General features: G+C 44.1%; 1 protein-coding gene across 1 annotated transcript in view; it reads right to left on the minus strand.

Moving 5' to 3' along the window:
• Positions 1 to 16,594, minus strand: part of LOC123763712 (zinc finger protein 271-like) — a 106,729-nt gene extending 90,135 nt beyond the window's left edge. Inside the window, exon 1 of the mRNA XM_045751011.2 lies at positions 16,465 to 16,594. The gene's annotated coding sequence lies outside the window, so the exon portion shown is untranslated. The remainder of the gene's footprint in view (positions 1 to 16,464) is intronic.
• Between the last annotated feature and the right edge of the window lie 5,595 nt (positions 16,595 to 22,189).

Below are 22,189 nucleotides of genomic sequence, written 5' to 3' on the forward strand. Positions count from 1 at the left end.
CAATGATCAGCAAGTCAAGGGATGGGAGAGAATGCTACGGGGTGCGCATAAAGCATGGTTAAAAAATGGAATGAGGGATGAAGAGAAAAATACAATGTTGGAAGTGGCTAGGGAATGCAGTCAGGTGAGGAAGGAGGCGCGGGACAGATACTGGCAAGACTTTGCTCAGGCCATTGGTAATACTAAGAACCTTAAAGACATATGGAGAGCAGTAAATAAAGTCAGGGGTTGTAAGACTAAATTCATTGCTCACTCAGATCCAGGGAAAGTTGCTAATGAGTTAGTAGATAAATGGGCAAGTGCTGCTGGTATGGAGTCCTTACCTGCAGACACGAGTCACCATTGAGTCATGGGAAAATATTAGAAATGGAGTAACTTTATGTGCCTTAAATACAAGATCTATAGCATGCACTGAGATAACCCACGATGAGCTACTGGATGCTATAAAAAGTGGCAGCTCCACTGCTCCGGGAAAAGATGGAGTAACGTATGACATACTTAATTATTTAGCCGGTATGAAACCTAATCCCTTACTTGATTTGTTTAATATGAGTTATAGAGAGGGAAAGTTACCAAGAAAATGGAAAGAGGCTGTCATCATTCCTATCCCTAAGTCAAACGGAGGCTACAGACCTGTCTCCTTAATATCCTGCTTTTGTAAAATGATGGAAAGGATTTTGTTAAATAGGCTACTCTACCTTGTAGGTGATAACATGTCCAATAATCTCTTTGGTTTTATCAAAGGCAAAAGTACTGCGGATTGTCTCTTAAAGTGTTTGTCTAATGTGGATGACAATTGTAGAGTTTTTGTTGATCTACAAGGAGCGTTTGATAAAGCCAATGGGGAAGTAATCTTATACGAATTAGCCAATCTGGGAATAACAGGGAGATTGCTACACTGGATAAGGGATTACCTGCAAGGCAGAAAAGGTCAGGTGTATTACCAGGGATACATGTCTGAGGAACGGAGGTTTCAGTTAGGTACCCCACAAGGGGGAGTATTAAGTCCCACCTTATTCAATGTATTAATGAACAGATTAGCATCAGAGATGTATCCTCCAGGGGTCACGACGATCATATATGCTGATGACATTCTTATACAAGGCACTTCTGGGAACAAAATTCAAGATGCTCTTAACATACTTGGTACAACCTGTCACAAGTTAGGCTTAGTTATAAATGCAGATAAAACCAAATACGAGTATAGGAAACGAAGAAATATAACACTTACTCTAAATGGTGTGGAACTGAGCCGTGTACAGAAGTACAAGTATCTGGGCATGTATGTTGGATACACATGTGAGAGTAAAAATGCTGAAATAAATCATATCAGCACCTTATGTAAAGCCCGTCTGCATCCTCTAAAAGCACTGGCTTTTTCTGGTAAAGGTGTTGGGGTACCTATCTTGCGGATGTTATACATAAGCACTGTTCGATCCCTGATAGACTACGCAGCACCCGTATTGTCTTACACAGGCCAAGGCAGAATTCAAAAAATAGAGCTGATACAGAACGAGGCTATGAGGATTATTCTTGGATGTCAAAGAAATGCAATGATTGAAATAATGAGAATGGAATTAAATTTACAGAGTGTGTGTGATAGAGTCCGTGACATTAACACTAGAGTATCTATTCGTTTCATGCGGAGAAAAGGAGGGGATAAGCTGTTTGAGAGCGTTCAGACCTGCTTGAGTGACGTACACACTTCCAGGAAACTGAGGGAGACACGCTATACGAGAGGATTAGCTCATGACCTCAGGGAATACGACGTACTTGACTGCTGTAAACCCTCTCGAAAGTGTAATATGTCTGCTCCCTGGAAAGTACAGAAAATAGACGTCGAAATTGTACCCCTCAAGGTGAAAAAGATTCATCATGAACCGGGACAATTACGGTGTTTGTATGGAAGCATGATATCTCGGTTACCAAGAGGCAACAGTTTACATGTATATTGCGACGGGTCGGTGGCGGAGGATGGCAGGGCAGGGTGTGGTGTCCTAATAAGGGATTATACGGAGTTTGGGACTGTGGACAGGATAATTGAACTCCGGCTTAGTAATTATATATCATCCACACAAGCTGAACTGCAGGCCATTCTGGCGTGTTTGGAGGAAGTACGTCATGACGACAAAAATGTTTTTGTATTTGTCGATAGCCGAGGAGCACTGGAGTCCTTAAACAGTCGAAACCCAGTCTTCATGTCTATAGTGGAGGACTGTAAGAGAAGAATAACTGAGATACAGCTGAAAGGTTATAGTGTGAAATTCATGTGGATTCCATCTCATGTTGGAATAGTGCTCAACGAGGTGGCGGATGACTTGGCCAAACGTGCCACATCAAAACCACAAGTTGACATTGAATGTGAATTCACAATGAGACAAATAAGAAGCAAAATCAGAAATATTCAGGCACAGGCGGGAGTGGAGAGGAGAGAGATAATGTATGAGAGTAGTCAAACCATGCAACACTACATGTATGTGAGTCAAAACACCCATTTCACTTATGGTAAAAGGAGAAATGCTTGGAGTGACTCTGTGTACATGCGGCTCAGGCTTGGGTACAAATATTACTGGGAATATGGGATAGATGTTCATGGTAATGACACGAAGTGTAAACTATGTGGTATGTTAAGGTCTCACACCCTTGCCCATTATATTCTTGATTGTCCGTTGATTAGTGTATATAGAAACACTGAGATAAGGACTGTTCCTGAACAAATAGCCTGGATGTGTCACAACGGAAAGGTTGATGATATTCTTGAGAGATATAAGAATTTTGCACCAAGATTGTAATATTTTGTTGAATTATCTGCAGGAGTCTTGCAAATTGTCTATACAGTATACCTAGGTCATAAAAGTATTTGTGTGTACGTCTGATACCATACTACTTGTGAGGGAGGAAATGTATATTTTTACCTCTCAAAATGTTTGGTAATGTGTGTCTATGTATATATTAACACGTTGTACTGAATGGGGTGAGAATAGCTTGAGCTACCTCATCCCTTTGTGTGTATTTTACCTCAATAAACTTATTTCAATTTCAATTTCAATTTCAACACACAAGGGGGATGCTCTGAGAGAGAGAGAGTGAGAGTAAAAATGTCCACTGAGGTCTGATTAAGTCCTTTTGGGGACCTTAATCATTAGGACGTCCAATGATTAACGCAAAGTGAGGCGTATTCAGATGGTATATTGACAACATTCAGCATATCTCATACTGACCTAGTAGTACTTGGTGCACAAATACCTTTTCCAAAGGAATCACAAAACATAATTAAACACAACTGTACCGTACAGTGTTATATATTTATTTCAGTTTGAACAATTTTTAACATTAAAGGATAAATCCTTTAATTGGTTGAAATTGGTTTTAATATTCGAAATCTAATTTGTTGATGTTAAATAATATAAGGTTCAAATTTATTAAGATACATACTTTAAAAACTATTTCTATTTGAAATTTAAATAACATAAAAAGAGTACAGAATATAACAAATACCGACTATATAAAAGACCTGACACTTGCAGCACTTAATTATGCTATTGTAACACATTGAAAGTAATAACATTATTTGATTCAGCAAAGCATTTGGTAAGGTTATAATAATAATAATAATAATAATAATAATAATGTATTAATTATTTTAAATTATAATTCACAACTTGCTAGCGCACAAGAAACAAATCCACGAATCATCATTACATTCTGTAACACCTACACATGATCCATGGTGCCAAATATTGCAACGGTCACAGCATACCCTCAGCTTCAAATCATTTGGCTTTCTGCAAATGCAGTACACTTCCATCGAGCATGACCGGATGATTCGTTTTCTTCTCAGTGTCTGAGCTGCAGGGAATGAGATGAGACACTTTCCTTTGAAGTTCTCTTGTAGATGTTGTCTCATATTCTGCATATCATACGAGGTTCACCGGATCTACACCACTTGCAAGTGATGCATCAAACGCCGCAGCATATACCCCACTCATACTTGAGTCCCTGTGTCTGCTGACATTCATTACATTGCATATCAGCTTATCATCCAAGCTTATCATCCAAGACATTTTCAAGAGGAAACTAGATTTATTCCTCCAAGGAGTGCCGGACCAACTTGGCTGTGGTGGGTATGTGGGCCTGCGGGCCGCTCCAAGCAACAGCCTGGTGGACCAAACTCTCACAAGTCAAGCCTGGCCTCGGGCCGGGCTTGGGGAGTAGAAGAACTCCCAGAACCCCATCAACCAGGTATCAACCAGGTATCCTGGCAGTTAGCAAGAGCATACAAGATAACTTCAGTAGATTTGGATGGTAATTTATGCCTGGTGTCGTATATGTTAATTTGTCCCGTTACTCTAATGTTGGAAACGGTGACCCAGTGACAACCATCAACTTGGATAATTTGAATAAATTCACCAATTGTAACTGGCCAGGAGAGGTCCCGCTACAACGCTGGGTCATGAAGGCCTTCTACGCTTGGCACAGTTTCATGAGGTCACATGCAGATTTTATATGAAGGTCAGAGAGCTGTACATTTGTTCCAATGTTCATTATCTCGTCATCTGTTAAATAATTTAACATTGTCGAATGTGAAGCACTGTTATCACTCTCCTTATTGTTGCATTGGTGTGAGGAGTGGCAGTGATTGGTGCAGTTTATTTTTTCTTTAAATAGGGACATAGATTTGTACTGCAGATACCAGTACAGTTGCACAGTTTATTTATATATTTTATACTTGGGTTAGCAAGGCGAGACGCTTCTCATAACATGGTACTGTTGGTATCAAATAGAAATAGTTTTTAAAGTATGTATCTTAATAAATTTGAACCTTATATTATTTAACATCAACAAATTAGATTTCGAATGTTAAAACCAATTTCAACCAATTAAAGGATTTATCCTTTAATGTTAAAAATTGTTCAAACTGAAATAAATATATAACACTGTACGGTACAGTTGTGTTTGCCTGCCACAGCCTGCTACAGCCTTGAGAGCACGGAGCCTCTCTCTACATTGGCGACCCAGTCTGGCTAAAACATTGCGGTACAGTAGAACCTCAAGACCAAGGTATTTGTATCTGGTAACATAGTCGAGCAGAGAGCCATCATCCAACTGCATTTTGCGAACGGCCCCACCTCGTCTGGGTGGGTGTCGGTTCAAGATCTTTGTTTTCTCTACTGAGATAACTAAGCATAGTTCCTGACATGTGTACAATACAGAGTTCAGAACATTTTGGGTGTTGGTATACCCATTGGTGTGGATCAGTATATCATCCACATAGCTAATGATGTGTTCGCTGGACCTTCCAGTTACTAAGTTTAAAAGTGCATTGATTAACACATTGAACAGAGTACGACTGAGGACACCTCCCTGTGGAGTGCCAAGTTCAAAATCTCTCGTTACACGCCTATGCCCTTGGAACAGTACAGATGACTTCCTGTTGGATAGATAGCCTCTTATCCACCATAGAAGCCATCCTCCTACATTCATTTTAGCAAGTTCTCTCAGAATGACGTGTGGGTTAGCAATGTCAAAGGCTGACTTAAGATCTAGGAAAGTAATATATGACCTATCAGTATGCAGGGTGAGGAATGTGGTAATACAGTGATGTACACTTTTTCCATGCGTAAAGCCATATATCTGGGGAGACAACATATTATTAATTTTGTAAAGGAGACGGTTGAGAACATCCTCTCAAGACACTTATAGAGACAACTAGTGAGGGAGATTGGGCGAAAAGCACTCGGCTGGTGAGGTTTAGGAATAGGAATAATAACACTGTTGGTCCATGACTTAGGAAGCTCCCCAGTAACATAGCTCATATTATACAATTGAAGCAAGGGATTCCCTGGAACTAACAGAAGCATATGCAGTATGCCGTAAGTAACTCCATCCTCCCCAGGTGATGTAGCTTTGCCTTTATGTAGAGCAGAATCTAGTTCGTATTCAGTAAAAAACATGTCACAGTCATCCTCTCGATGAAGCATGAAGTCAAGGAGCCTTGCCCTATCAGTATATCTATCATTTAATTCATTCTGTGAGGGTAGAGGAAGACTGTCAAAGCTGGAAGTCGTGGCCCAAGCACCAACAAACTCATTTGCTCTGTGCAGAGGATTAGGGTACGAGATCTCTGCAGCATTTTTCCCTTTGATCTTGTTGATATCCTTCCATGCCCGACTTAGTGGCGTGTGAGAATTGAGACCACGGACAAAAGTTTCCCAGTCTGTCTGCCTTAGCTGCGCCAGAAAAGATGGAGACTGCTGCCACCAAACAACCAAAACGCTAAAACCGAAGGAGCAAGAAAACTCAGCGACTCGACCCCCAGAGGCAAAGGCCCAAAGGAAAGAGCCGACGAAAAAACACACCGGAACCGAAGGGGCACTACCAACCGAGGAGAAGACAGAGCACGCTGACCAGAGACCAGGATGGTGCAAGCGGCGCACGAACAGGCCAGAGGTGAAACGACGCACAAGACAGCTTACTAACGGTGCAGAAGCAACACCAAGACCGAAAGCAAGCTGAAGCGGCTCCGCCTGCGCCGCACGAAAAGAGGCGACAGTATGTGGCAAGACGACGGCCCCCAACCCCCACTAGAAAACCAAGCCGAGAGTAAACCAAGCCTACAAGAGTAACCACCTAAGAAGGGACAGGAAAAGGAAGGACCGCCAAAATGCCCCATACTGCCGCCAAGAGAAGCACGCAGGTGGGACACCTACCACGAAGCCACCCGACCACCAACCAGAGGCGAGACCACGAGGCAGAACATAAGCAGCCCCGACAAGGCCCCTCCGAGCCCAGGAAAAAGGCGGAGCCGCGAGAAGATCTCGGGCGCGACCACCGAAACCCAGGCGGCACAAGGAGATGGAACGTCTGCCGAACAGAAAAACTCCCCAAAGCATGCAAGCCCGCCAGGAGTTCAGAAACGACGGGTCCGACGCGAGACATCGCAAGAAACCCCCCCCAAAAAAAAAAAAAAAAACGGCAGTGCAAGCTAGGAAAACCAAAGAAGGCGGAAGGGTCGCCGCCAGAACAGGACCCGAACCAAGGGGCATGAACAACTGCAATAGACTGAGACAAAGAAGCACATCACAGGACACAGGCTGCCCAACGCCTAAGAACACACGCAGAACATCCCTGCTGCAGAGGAGGCAGGAAGAAAGAGCAGAAGCACAAAAAAAAAAAACCAGGAGAACAACCAGGGGTAGACAATCAGGCAGGGACAAAAACCCCACGCAATCCCCAGGCACAAAACAGCAGCAAAGTGCCACACCACAACCGGACACAGGAACAAGGACACGCCACCATGAAACACTGTACCAATGCACACGTGCAGCAGCAGCAACAGGCACCACTGCAACATGCAACATGTAAATAGCAACTCCCCTCTGCAAAGGCAGAGAACGGAGCAGGCAGACCCCAGACAGGGCCAACGGAGACACGACAAAACCCTGCAGGCCCAGAAACCTGCACCAGGCGACCGACGGCGGAGAAACCCCGTTCGATACCTGCTGGATGAGGTACTGGGAGCTCTTTTACACCTGAAGCCCGGCCCAAGGTCAGGCCAGACCGGCCAGAGGATGGCCCACCAGGCAGCTGCTAGGAGCAGTCCACCGGCCCACATACCCCCACAACCAGGACGGGCCGGAACCGCCATACGAAAACAGGCCAGTGCGCCCTGGAAGTCCACGGACGAACCAGCAAGAAGGCTTATGCTCGCAAGTAGGTCGTGTAACAAACACAGACCACTGATGGTAATACAGTGTTCCCCAAAAGTGCCAATAGCACCACTGCACTCCACTGGTACTATCCCGCAAGTTCTACCAGATAGGCGGGACCCAAGAGCCAGAGCTCAAATCCTGCAAGCACAGCCAGGAGCCTCACCAGGTAAGTACAGAACAAACCCTACAACCCCCACACCTCAACATTAAAAAAGGAGGGTCCCCTGAATGACTCCAGCATGGGTTGGACATGCACATGAGGGGGACAGGAAGGGGTGATAAAGGGACAGTCACTGGTGTGCGAACGGTCTCAGTCGTACAAAAATATACCTAAATAAAGACAGGTATATAAACACCGCCGCATCCAGCACCCGGCCAAAAGACGCCAGACCGCAGAAACTCACCTGGCGAATGGTGGCACGAACTTGACACGACTCAACCGTGCCCAGAAGAACTTGGGAGCACCGCCAGGTGAAGACGCCAGAGCCGGACCCGCAGAAGAGCAGGGAGAGGCGAACGAGGCGGTCCACACCCATGACACAGGGAAAACCGCGGTGTCCTCCCCACAACTGGGAACCAGGACACCCCCGACGCGAAGGGGCACATACCGCAGCCAGGGAGAAGAACGAGAGGCGAAGCACTGTAGCAAAAAAGGGCACAAAACACCAGCACTGAAACACCGCCCAGACCAAAACAAACTCCACGGCGCATGCGCATAACACGCTGGCCGAACCGCACACCCTCCCTGCAGGAAGGCGCCAGCCAGGACTACTGCACGAGAAAAGTAGCCAAAAGAGGAAGCAGGAACAATAAAACCGGCCAAAGAAGCAAAGAGCCCAAAAAGGAACCCAACCGGGCGACAAGCAGCCCAACCGGGCGACAAGCAGCCCAACCGGGCGACAAGCAGCCCAACCGGGCGACAAGCAGCCCAACCGGGCGACAAGCAGCCCAACAGGGCGACAAGCAGCCCAACCGGGCGACAAGCAGCCCAACCGGGCGACAAGCAGCCCAACCGGGCGACAAGCAGCCCAACCGGGCGACAAGCAGCCCAACCGGGCGACAAGCAGCCCAACCGGGCGACAAGCAGCCCAACCGGGCGACAAGCAGCCCAACCGGGCGACAAGCAGCCCAACCGGGCGACAAGCAGCCCAACCGGGCGACAAGCAGCCCAACCGGGCGACAAGCAGCCCAACCGGGCGACAAGCAGCCCAACAGGGCGACAAGCAGCCCAACAGGGCGACAAGCAGCCCAACAGGGCGACAAGCAGCCCAACAGGGCGACAAGCAGCCCAACAGGGCGACAAGCAGCCCAACAGGGCGACAAGCAGCCCAACAGGGCGACAAGCAGCCCAACAGGGCGACAAGCAGCCCAACAGGGCGACAAGCAGCCCAACAGGGCGACAAGCAGCCCAACAGGGCGACAAGCAGCCCAACAGGGCGACAAGCAGCCCAACAGGGCGACAAGCAGCCCAACAGGGCGACAAGCAGCCCAACAGGGCGACAAGCAGCCCAACAGGGCGACAAGCAGCCCAACAGGGCGACAAGCAGCCCAACAGGGCGACAAGCAGCCCAACAGGGCGACAAGCAGCCCAACAGGGCGACAAGCAGCCCAACAGGGCGACAAGCAGCCCAACAGGGCGACAAGCAGCCCAACAGGGCGACAAGCAGCCCAACAGGGCGACAAGCAGCCCAACAGGGCGACAAGCAGCCCAACAGGGCGACAAGCAGCCCAACAGGGCGACAAGCAGCCCAACAGGGCGACAAGTAGCCCAACAGGGCGACACGTAGCCCAACAGGGCGACAAGTAGCCCAACAGGGCGACAAGTAGCCCAACAGGGCGACAAGTAGCCCAACAGGGCGACAAGTAGCCCAACAGGGCGACAAGTACGAGGAGCCGACAGACGTTCCAATAATGCGGGAAGTAGCAAAAAACCTTCCCGTACCCTCGAGAACACAGAAGCCAACACTAGTCCCGAAGGCACACGAAGGCGCAAGCGCACCCGAGATCAGAAGTCACGCAGAACCCCATCGAACGGGGAAACATGACCAAAACACCGTCCCAAAAAGGGGTGGGAGGAAACATCCACCCACAGGACGGAACCAACCGACTCAAAGGCCAAGGAACCGAGCCCGGGGAGGGGCCGACGTCCAACAGCACGTACGGCGAGTGGGGAGGAAAGACCCCACTCCGCATAACCACAAGCCCCGCCTAGAGGGGGATAAAAACCCCCACGGGGTCTAACGGGGCCAAGGCCCCCCCAAGTCAGCCCCTCCCCAGCCCCGGGAACCTACACGACAGGCCCCGGAGCCGAGCCGTTCCCCCAAAGCCCCGGCCGTACCAGAAAACCGGGGCAGCCGTGAAAACACTAAGGAAGGGAGCCCACTGGCAGACTCATACAACACGACTGGAGGAACAGGCTCAAATGCCCCCGTCACTACCCCGGAAGGGGAATTCCCCGAGACTGCCCGAGTCTCAACACCACCAAAAACCCCGCCCCGAACCTACAGACGGTAAGGAACCGGATGCAGGCAGGAAGGGTGATCCAGGGGAAAGACAAGGGGGCGTGGATGGAACCGAAGCAACCAACACCCCCAAGTCCCAAAACGAACTACAACGGGGCAGCCCCGGGGCTCCCGGGGAGGAAACCACGAGAACGTTGCCACCACCAAGGCTCAAGTGCAACGCCCCTGCTGCCCGCACCCGCTTTGTTAGCACAACTGGGTAACCGAGCCTCAACGAGCAACCAAACTCGCAGGACTCCGGGTCGAAGGTGTCACCGACCCCACAGGCAGCAGACTGAGGCAAAACAGAGAGTCACCCAGAGACAAAGGGTGAGAGCAACCCTCAAACTCGCTGGAAGCGAGGGGGGGACTCTGGGGTCACATCCATCGGACCCGCGCGCCCCCAGGGGTTTCCCAGGGTCCCGAGCGTTTACTTTAAGAGGACTCGCGCTCGGGTAATCAAAGGCAGGGTAATGCTAACCGGCACCCAAAGCTACCAAACAACTTTCTAAGAGCTGAACCCCCGGGACGTGTACACTCACGGGGACCTAGCAGGGGTACCACCAGAAAATACTCAGAACACAAGGGACACAAGGGGCAAGAACGAAGGCAGACCCCCCACCAGGTAGATAAACAAAAAGAAAAAGAAAACCCCGCAAGAGGACAGCGTACCCAAGCGGAACAGAGCCGGCCGCTATGATTGGTAAAGACAAGCTGCACAGTACCCTGCGCCCCACCAGTGCAAACACTGCCCCTTACTCTAAGGCGAACAAGGGAGACAGAACACCCGAGCACACAAAGAGCGGCCGAAAACCAAGCAGTAAACGGCCAAGCAGGGGCAGGACCCAAGGAACTTGTGGAAGGTGGCCCCAAGCCCCAAGGGCAGTACTTACAGGGCACCTAGGGAAGGGAACCCTAGGCGCATGCAGCCCGAGTACTGAAGAATCACTCCCGGCTCACGCACCACCTAGAAAAGACACCACACTCTAGGTACAGTGCTGAAACAACCACTGGAGCCGGAGCACATAACCATTGCCTATAGCATCAGCCGAAGAACTGATGGGTGGATAGCCGGCGTGGGAGGTCTGGGGCTCCCCCTTCCCCCTCCCGGGGAGGGGGGAGCTGGGCAGACGGGGGAGCTGGGCAGACATTGTTTTCCATAAAACTAGAAATTTGATTCCTAATCACTCTTTCAAACACTTTTATTATGTGTGATGTTAGTGCAACTGGCCTATAATTTTTTTTTTTTTTTTTTAAAGCCTTGGCAAAAAATTATAGGCCAGTTGCACTAACATCACACATAATAAAAGTGTTTGAAAGAGTGATTAGGAATCAAATTTCTAGTTTTATGGAAAACAATGAATTGCACAATCCAGGACAACATGGATTTAGAGCGGGAAGATCCTGTCTGTCACAGTTACTCAACCACTATGACAAAATCACAGAAGCCCTAGAAGAAAAGCAAAATGCAGATGTTGTATACACAGACTTTGCAAAGGCGTTCGACAAATGTGACCATGGGGTGATAGCTCACAAAATGAGGTCAATGGGAATAACTGGAAAAGTAGGACGCTGGATACTCAATTTCCTGTCGAACAGAACACAAAGAGTAACAGTCAATCAGATAAAATCGAGTCCAAGCGATGTTAAAAGCTCTGTACCTCAAGGTACAGTCCTTGCACCGCTACTGTTCCTTATTCTCATATCTGATATAGACAAAAATACACGCCACAGCTTCGTGTCGTCCTTTGCAGATGACACAAAAATCAGCATGAAAATTACCTCTGCTGAAGACATTGAAAAACTACAAGCAGATGTCAACAAAGTTTTTGATTGGGCAGCAGAAAATAACATGATGTTTAACAGTGATAAATTTCAGGTACTCAGGTACGGCAAAAATGAGGATCTGAAACATAATACAGGGTACAAAACACAATCGAATCTTCCCATAGTAGGAAAACAGCATGTCAAGGATTTGGGAATAATGATGTCCGACGATCTAACGTTTAGGGAGCATAACCAAGCAAATATCGCGTCAGCCAGAAAAATGATCGGATGGATTACGAGAACTTTCAAATCCAGGGATCCCATCACAATGGTTGTACTCTTCAAGTCACTTGTGCTGTCCCGTCTCGAGTACTGCTCAGTACTCACTTCCCCCTTCAGAGCAGGAGAGATTGCTGAAATAGAGGGAATACAGAGAACATATACGGCACGCATAGACGAGATAAAACACCTAAATTATTGGGATCGTCTCAAAGCTCTCCAAATGTACTCTCTAGAAAGGAGACGAGAGAGATACCAAATAATATACACCTGGAAAATACTGGAGGGTCAGGTCCCAAATCTACACAGTAAAATAACAACGTACTGGAGTGAACGATATGGAAGAAAATGCAAGATTGAACCTGTGAAGAGCAGAGGTGTCATAGGCACAATCAGAGAGCACTGTATAAACATCAGGGGTCCGCGGTTGTTCAACGTCCTCCCAGCGAGCATAAGAAATATTGCCGGAACAACCGTGGACATCTTCAAGAGAAAACTGGACGGTTTTCTAAGAGAAGTTCCGGATCAGCCGGGCTGTGGTGGGTACGTGGCCCTGCGGGCCGCTCCAAGCAACAGCCTGGTGGACCAAACTCTCACAAGTCGAGCCTGGCCTCGGGCCGGGCTTGGGGAGTAGAAGAACTCCCAGAACCCCATCAACCAGGTATCAACCAGGTATCAACCAGACAGCGGCGCGGTGACGTATGACGTCATACTAGTTTCCTTGTTTTCTGTTGAAGAGTTCTATCCACTAGTTCGGCTTAGGTAGCAATTTTCACCAGAATAGGGGTTTGTTTTGGAATGCTTACCTTTCTGGATGCTTGACCCGGTCGATGGCAGACAAAGAATGCTTCCAACCACACGGGGGTTTCAATAGGCCATTGCTCCCCTTGCCTCTCTGAGGGGGCCAGGTTCTGGCTCGTGGTCCCCGGCAGGTCCTAGAACTCCATACACATGACTGATGCCAAAGTCTGACATTAGCATATCAGCCGGTAAAGCTCCGGGGAGCCGACGGGGCTCCCCCCAGAAAAAGTTTCAAAAACTGTTGGCATTCTTTCTAAGATCAGATATTATGTACCCCACCCTGCCCTGGTGACGCTCTATTACTCCCTTACCTATCCATATCTCAACTATGGTATTTGTGCTTGGGGCTCTACTACCCAAAATCATTTACGTCCTCTAATTACTCAACACAAAGCTGCTATTAGGACAATATCCAACTCTGGCCCCAGACATCACTCGGTAACCCTACTCAAATCTCTGAATATGTTAGACATTAAGTCACTGCACATTCTCTCATGTGTATTATACATATATAAAACGCTAAACTGTAATGCCAATCCTGACCTCAAAAGCTTCATAGAAGGTTGTAACAGAACCCATGAGCACCACACCAGAAATAAATACAGTTTTGATATTCCTAGAGTACGACTTAATCAAACTAGAAATGCTCTACAAATCAAGGGACCCAGATTGTGGAATGACCTTCCCAACCATGTTAAAGACTGTACCTCTCTCAACCAGTTTAAGATAAAAACGAAGCTATACCTAATAAATTCCCTGTAACCTACCTTACCCTCTATTGTCAACCAATGTCTGTTTTTTTTTTAAAGAGCGCTGTTTGTCGACAGAATTGTATTTGTGCTGCTTTTTTAGCTATGTTTTCATTTCATGTTTTCTTTTTACTCTTTATGCTCAATTAATATTAAGCTTTAGTCATTTAAGTTTTTCATGCCCGAAACGCTTTGCATAATAGTGGCTTTAGGCATTGTATGTACTAGCTCTATCTATAAGTCCACCAATCTTTGTAAAAATTTCTTGTATGTATGTACCTTACCTAAATAAACATTATTATTATTATTATTATTACCTAAGTGTAGTTACAGGATGAGATGTGTACATATGTATGTATATACATATTTGTACGTACATGTGTGTGTATGTATATCTTGAGGTTATCTTGAGATGATTTCGGGGCTTTAGTGTCCCCGCGGCCCGGTCCTCGACCAGGCCTCCACCCCCAGGAAGCAGCCCGTGACAGCTGACTAACTCCCAGGTACCTATTTACTGCTAGGTAACAGGGGCATTCAGGGTGACAGAAACATTGCCCATTTGTTTCTGCCTCGTGCGGGAATCGAACCCGCGCCACAGAATTACGAGTCCTGCGCGCTATCCACCAGGCTACGAGGCCCCCCTCGTACCCCTTTATATGTAATAAATAAATAAATAAATGTTTATTTAGGTAAGGTACATACATACAAGAGATTTTACAAAGTTTGTTGGATTAATAGATAGAGCTAGTACATACAATGCCTAAAGCCACTATTACGCAAAGCGTTTCGGGCAGCGAAAAGTTTCACATGAAGTTTGTATGTGTATGTATACACATACATTTGTATGTGTATGTGTAAAGTATATATGGAAGCTGATCAGAATTACATTTCACCTTTGTAAATGCACATTAATGACACTATGTAAAAGACATATCGAACACTTTATGTAGGCATACGTAAATCTGTGTATCTATGTATTTACTTATGTAGCTTAGCTTAGCATTTTAAAAGCACGAAATCACCTTCTGTGGTTGATTGTTCAATAAACCCCTTAACTATATGTTTAACACATCTCTAACCCTGTCCATGGAGGACAGAAGAAAATGTATATACAGTATGCTAGTTAGCATTGTAAATGTGTGGCCACATCTGTGGTAGGAGAGAGAGAGAGAGAGAGAAAAAAAAACTGGTTCTTTCCTGCATTTTATTCTATATCGTTCACTCCAGTACGTTGTTATTTTACTGTGTAGATTTGGGACCTGGCCCTCCAGTATTTTTCCATATGTATATTGTTTGGTATCTCTCTCGTCTCCTTTGTAGTGAGTACATTTGGAGAGCTTTGACAATCCCAATAATTTAGGTGCTTTATTGCGTCTATGTGTGCCTATATGTTCTCTGTATTCCCTCTATTTCAGCAATCTCTCCTGCTCTAAAGGGGTGAGTGAGTACCGAGAAGTACTCAAGACGTGACAACACAAGTGACTTCAAGAGTTCAACCTTATGTAAAAATATGTTGATTTTTCCATGTACTACATTCAACATTAACATTAGAGTGAGTAAATATGTCATATTTCTTCATTACTTACGTAATGCTAGGAGGCTTTGGGTCATTAGGTGGACAGAATAGATGGGGCGAGAGTCACGATGTAAACTTAATTTAAAATTGATATATCTTTGTTCTCCAACAAGATATCATTTCCTTTGGTGCACTCACAATAACGATTATATCTCGGTCTTTCTGAAGACATAATATTTTAGGCTTCATTAGCGTATCTTTGTTAATTACACAATATATAGGCAAGTGCATAGGCGTCTGCACTTCATCACCAACAAGCTACTGGATGCCATTATAAAAACATATGTATCTTAACTTGAGCTTTAAATGCGTATGGTAAAGTATTTAAAATGAATCTTATATTTCGATCTTTCTTGAGACAAAACGTTTACATTTATTAACAAATTTATGTGAAATAAACATTGCTCTGAGGGAGAGAGCTGCTTTGTCGATCGATCTATGCAGTCAGAGCTCAGCAATTATAAAAATACACGCAACTTCGCTCGAGTTCATATATGCCCAAAGTAGGGTATTTAAAATGAAGCTTATATTTCTATCTTTCTTGCGACACATAAAACTCATACGTTTATTAGTGTATCTGCACGAAATGATCATTGTTCCGAGATGAATATTGTGGGGTACGAGCTTAACAAGCGATGAAAAATTTTACTCTTATACAAATACATATATCTTCAGTTTTACTTAAAATATTTTTCCGGTAGAGGTTCTACATACAGATCCCGTTTCTGTTTTCCTTCTGACAAATAAATAATTCTGATTTAACAAGTCATGAAGCTGTTTCCAACAATATTCTTTGGTTGTTAATCTATTCCAACACGGTTGCACATTTTGGGAACACGACACATGAGTTGCCCCTTCTGATAGTTGGATCAGATTTCAATGTTGTGTCGAATACCAAGACTGAGGAGCACCAGCGCTCGCACCGCCACTGATGGATCACAGTCAAGTGAAACAAATACTAAGGTGTCAACAAAGCCGGAGGCGAGCCAGGCTGACACACATTCTCAAATTCTCGTGTTTCCTGAAGACATTATAAACATTTTTTCCATACAAACCAATCTGGAATTATTAGTGGTTACCTGATTAACATTTCCATGCAGGAAAAGTGTGGTAAAGAGTGTATTTGGGGGTGAGAAGTGGAGCAGGCGGCGCCAGTGGGCGTGAGAGACGCTGATGGCCGTTGTTGTTGTTGTGGCAGAGGAAGCGTCGTACACCCTCCCCTCCTCTTATTGTCCCTCACACGCTAATAATTCATTATTCAGTGACATATCTGGATATCTTATGAAATTATAACATGATTTAAATTCCTTTTCAATGTACCATATATGTATCTTCGTCTGGGATTCATAGACATGAGTTGAGACGAATGGGTAGCGATTCACCTATGATGAACGTACGATAACAGCACACGAAGCGGCGCGTCATTTGAATATATTTACCTGAATTTTACCTAAGGACCACTAATACTAGTGGCCTCGATGAGGACAGGAAGCCGGTGGCCTGTCAAGCGTCCCCCCATTTGTCCTGATGATCTTTGTGTTACATCTGACCTTTTGAAAAAATTGCCCGGATTGATGTCCTTCAAATTGTTCAGTATTTTAAACGTTTCTATGAGATCCGCCCTGTCATGCCTGGTTTGCAGTGTCGTTAGCCCAATGGCACTCAACCGTTCCTGATACGAGAGATGATTAAGCTCTGATATGATTTTTGTTACCCGGTGTTGCACCTTCTCCAGAGCAGTCATGTCTTTCTGAAGATGAGGTCTCCATGCCTGGATGCAAAAATCCAGGAGGGGGCGCACCAGAGACTTAACAATTGAACGACTAATTTCTTTTCCTTAAGTGTCGTCCCTACCCTGGTACGAGGTAGACGTTTAGGCCTACCCTCCACATGGATTTACTATAAAATGAGTACAGGCGGCTTTAAGGAGTCCACAACCTAGCAGTGATATATTTATTTATTTATTTATTTATTTATTTATTTATTTATATACAAGAAAGTACATTGGGTTTGTGAGAATACATAGCACAGTACAGTAATTACACTCTTGTGAAGCAACAAGTACGCGCAGCGTTTCAGGCAGGGCCTTTTTCTGACCAGGGGGAGAAAGATACTGGCAGTATGGGGCGTTAAAGTTTATTGAAGATTAAATTCTGCAGAACATGTAAATATATAAAGTTCACATAAAGTAAGTAATTATATAAAGTTTATATTAAACACGGTTTATATTATAGACTTAACAAAGTTGATATTATATAAAACTTAATATTGAACATGTAAATATACAAAGTTTCAAATATAATTTAAGGAATATATAACGTTTATATTAAAATATATAAAGTAAATATATAAAGTACGAATTAACAGTAACAATTCCAAGGACTAGATTTAACTTAAAAGGTACACCCGTAGTAAGTATGAGACCTTAGTCTATAGTGACATGGAAACTAATTCTGCAGAAACCTAAAGGTTAACTGGTACTAGAATTAAGGCCGAGTGCAAATGTGTAGTAATTATATAACACTAGGATATAACAGGCAGGACACAAAGAATAACTAATAAGTGAGAGACCACATAACACGTAATGTACCCGGCCAAGAGGCCGTAAAAGACCTAATGGATAAGGAGAAGGGGGTGTGACTACAAGTAGGGCTTACTAGCACCTAGACTGGGCAAAGTATTAGCTGCGGACAGCGGGACACTTGGGGACCGGCGCTGCACCCCCCTTCCCACATGCAGTGGGGAGACAATCGGGACAACTGTGCAAAGCATGACGGGGGTACAAAAGCAGCCGCTTGCAAAAGGGGGGGGAGGGTGGGGTTTTGCGAGGGCAGCGGCGAGGGCAGGCGGAGTGAGGCGGAGCCCCGTTGTGCGCCCGTATTTATACGGCCCCAAACTGCCCGCGCACCGCCGCGGGACGCGCTGCGCAATTGTTTCTTTCTCCCCCGCCAGAAACATCCCCGCTTGTGATGCAAGCAGTGACCATAATCTAACAGATAATTTTAAGTATTTTACTTTTTAAGTATTAATTCGTATTTATAAGTATTATAAGTTCGTATTTATAAGTATTAATTCGTATTATAAGTATTAATTATTAAGTATTTTAAGTATTTATATAAGTATTAAATTTTAACCTAGGTTGCCTAGCCTCGCCATACTCCCTTAATTACTCCATTGTACCCCTGTAAGCCCCTTGTAAGCTACCTCATTTTTTTCTTTTGTTGTTCATATTGTGTTTGTTTTGTATAGTATTGTTTATATATTTTTCCCCCTTTTATAGCTTAATTCTACTTTGTAATTTGCCTTTCTTGCCTTGTTTTCCTGCAACCAGCTATTTTATGCAGACAAGTATAGACCCAGAACTAAACCTCTTATCCACTATCTATGACAATCATCACTTTAATGATCTAAATTGCAGATATTTTACAGCACATGATGTAAACAATGTATTAACACATAATCACAATATCTCTGTAATCAACTTGAACGTTAGATCCCTAGGTAAACACTTCGATGATGATAGTGCCTTGATTGAAACTATTGACAACAAATTTTCTTTTATTATACTTACTGAAACATGGTTGAAAGAGGATACTACTCAACTCTTTAACATGCCTAACTACTCGGCAATTCACAACTGTCGTCAACTTCAGAGAGGTGGTGGCACTGCTCTTTACTATCACCAAGAACTAACATGCTTAAAAGTAATCAACTTCTTCCACTCTACCAATTACCGTTGGAGTGCCACAGGGCAGCATCTTAGGACCTCTTCTATTTCTTATATATATAAACGATCTGCCTAATGTCTCTAATATTCTCAAACCTATATTGTTTGCTGACGATACTACCCTTATCTACTCAAACCTCAACCCACATACACTAAATAATGTTGTGAATAATGAATTAAAAAAAGTCCACTTATGGATGTCAACGAACAAACTAACATTAAACATCGAAAAGACTTACTACATCTTATTTGGAAGCAAATCATCAAATGCAATTCAGCTACAGATAGACAACATTAACATCAGTAATAAAAATGATGGCAAGTTTCTTGGCCTATTCCTAGACAAGAGACTCAACTTCAGCACCCACATTCAACACATAACTAAGAAAGTCTCTAAGACAGTTGGTATACTCTCCAAAATCAGATATTATGTTCCTAACTCTGCTCTCCTCTCACTATATTATGCACTAATCTACCCCTATCTTAATTATGGTATCTGTGCATGGGGGTCTACCACTGCAAACCACCTTAAGCCCATCATCACACAGCAAAAATCTGCTATCAGAATAATAACTAACTCTGCTTTCAGACAACACTCAGCTCCCTTGTTTAAATCCCTAAACTTGCTAAATATTAACTCCCTCCACACATTCTCTTGTGTCAACTACATTTACAAAACCCTGTTCTTAAATGCAAACCATGCTCTGAAACTCTCCCTGGACAGATGTAATAGGACCCATTATCACCACACCAGAAATAAATATCTCTTTGTTATCCCCAGGGTCAAAATTAATCTGTGTAAACACTCTATGCAAATTAAGGGACCTAGTCTATGGAACTCACTCCCTAGTGAAGTGAAAAACTGTAAAACTTTTGCCTTATTTAAAAGCAAAACCAAAAAGTACCTAACTTCATCTATTTAGTTTCCTACACTGAGCTTTAAATTTGCTCTGTACCTAGTGTTACCCAATCTCCTAATTTTTATGTAATATCAAACAACCTTATCATTGTGTTCATTGCTGTCTTCTTTTATGTGCTAGCCATATGCTGTATTGTGACTACCAATTTTTGTCAACTACCATTCAAGCTGTCATTGCAATCAATCTTATATTGTTTCTGCTGTATTGTGCCTACCAATTTGTTGTCAACTACCATTTTAAGCTGTCATTGCAATCAATCATAGCTACCTATGTGCTTTAATATACTGTACCTATAATTTTCTCTCATCTTCTTTTTTTTTCATTCCATGTAATCTGTTATCATTTTTTTGTCTATAAATTTTGCAAGTATTTACCTCCTTAAAATTTTCTTAGATTAAGGACCTGCCCGAAACGCTGCGCGTGCTAGTGGCTTTACAAGACTGTAATTACCATATTTGTATCCTCACATTCCTTATGTACATTCTTGTATATGCATAAATAAATAAATAATAAATAAATAAATTAGAACTAGAGACTGCTGTGGGGAGTATATCTTCGCCTGCTTCAGAGTCAAGGGTTAGTTAGTTTAGTTCATTTATTATGCACCCCATACCCATCTTGTGGGCGGTAGTGGAAAGGGTTACAGAGGCACATAATGGGCTCAGGGACTGAACCCCACAATTCATTTAGCTAAGCAAGTTACAATCTTGATGAGCTAGTTACAAAATTCAATATAAGTCATCACATCAACAATGGGTTCGAGATCGACCTCAAGTACAGGTTCTAAATTAAGCAACTGACATATGTGAAGAGCTAGTGTCACAAGCTATATGTTTGTCCTGCACACCGCCCCCCATCCAGTGGGAAGCGGTGGATAGGTTACAATCACTTAGTTACTACCTACAATTAGCAAACTGGGGATATTTGGCTAAAATTTCTGGTAGCAGATCATTTTGAATGAAATATTGACACATCGCTGGAACATTGGTTATAGAATTGTCTCTAAATTCACGTATCTTTTCGCACTCCATCACATAGTGACGGAGGGTGTGCGAATAATTTTGTTGACACAGTTTACATTTGGTCAGGTCTACATCAGCAGATAATGAGAATTCCCAGAGATACTTGTAACCGAGTCTAAGCCGAGCAGTAGTAACATCTAGAAGTCTGCTGATTTTATTGGATGATCCATAGATGTGTGGCTCCTCTTACATGATAGTATGATGATAGATGGAATTACTGCTGTCAACTTCACTTTGCCTCAGATCTACAAGATCTTGTTGAAGTTCTCGGTGTACTGCTGCTCTCAGATCGCTCATTGACAATCCAAGGTTACACTCAACGGCTCCTTTAAAGGCAGATTCTTTGGCTAACTTATCAGCTCTATCATGCATTCGGAGGCCAACATGAGATGGAGACCACATGAAATGGACTCTGTTACCATCCTTAATAATTTTGTTGTATTTGTGTCTAGCTTCGGACACGAGCATGTTACAGTTATGTCTTAAAGAGTTGAGAGCATTTAAGGATGATAAGGAGTCACTTAATGATGTAATGATGTAATCTGTTATCATTTTTTTGTCTATAAATTTTGCAAGTATTTACCTCCTTAAAATTTTCTTAGATTAAGGACCTGCCCGAAACGCTGCGCGTGCTAGTGGCTTTACAAGACTGTAATTACCATAATTGTATCCTCACATTCCTTATGTACATTCTTGTATATGTAAAAATAAATAAATAAATAAATAAATAAATAAATAAATAAACTTACAATTAATGTATCAAGTTTTGAGACTTGTACACATATTTCAGTGCAAGGATCAAGGCAAATAGTTCGGTCTGAAGGGTAGAGGCCCAGTTGTTTATACGGACTCCCCACTCAAAGTATAGGCCATCGCCCATTGTCAGGACAACTGCACTTCCAGCTGCACCCGTGGTGCGGTGTAGGGAACCATCAGTGTATATGATTTGAGAGAGAGAATGCTCTGTGGAGAGAGCATCAATATGGCTTAGGGCGTTGAGCTTTGCCTTGTAGCGAGTAGATTATCCCAATAATATACTCGCTCCAAATGCATTGTTAATATTCCTGTCAACCTTTGGAGATGAATGAGGTGAGGCGTTGCCCGGGCAACACGGTGAGGTGTTGCCCGAGCATAT

This window comes from Procambarus clarkii, chromosome 5, assembly GCF_040958095.1.
Source record: "Procambarus clarkii isolate CNS0578487 chromosome 5, FALCON_Pclarkii_2.0, whole genome shotgun sequence".
NCBI classification, from domain to species: Eukaryota; Metazoa; Arthropoda; class Malacostraca; order Decapoda; family Cambaridae; genus Procambarus; species Procambarus clarkii.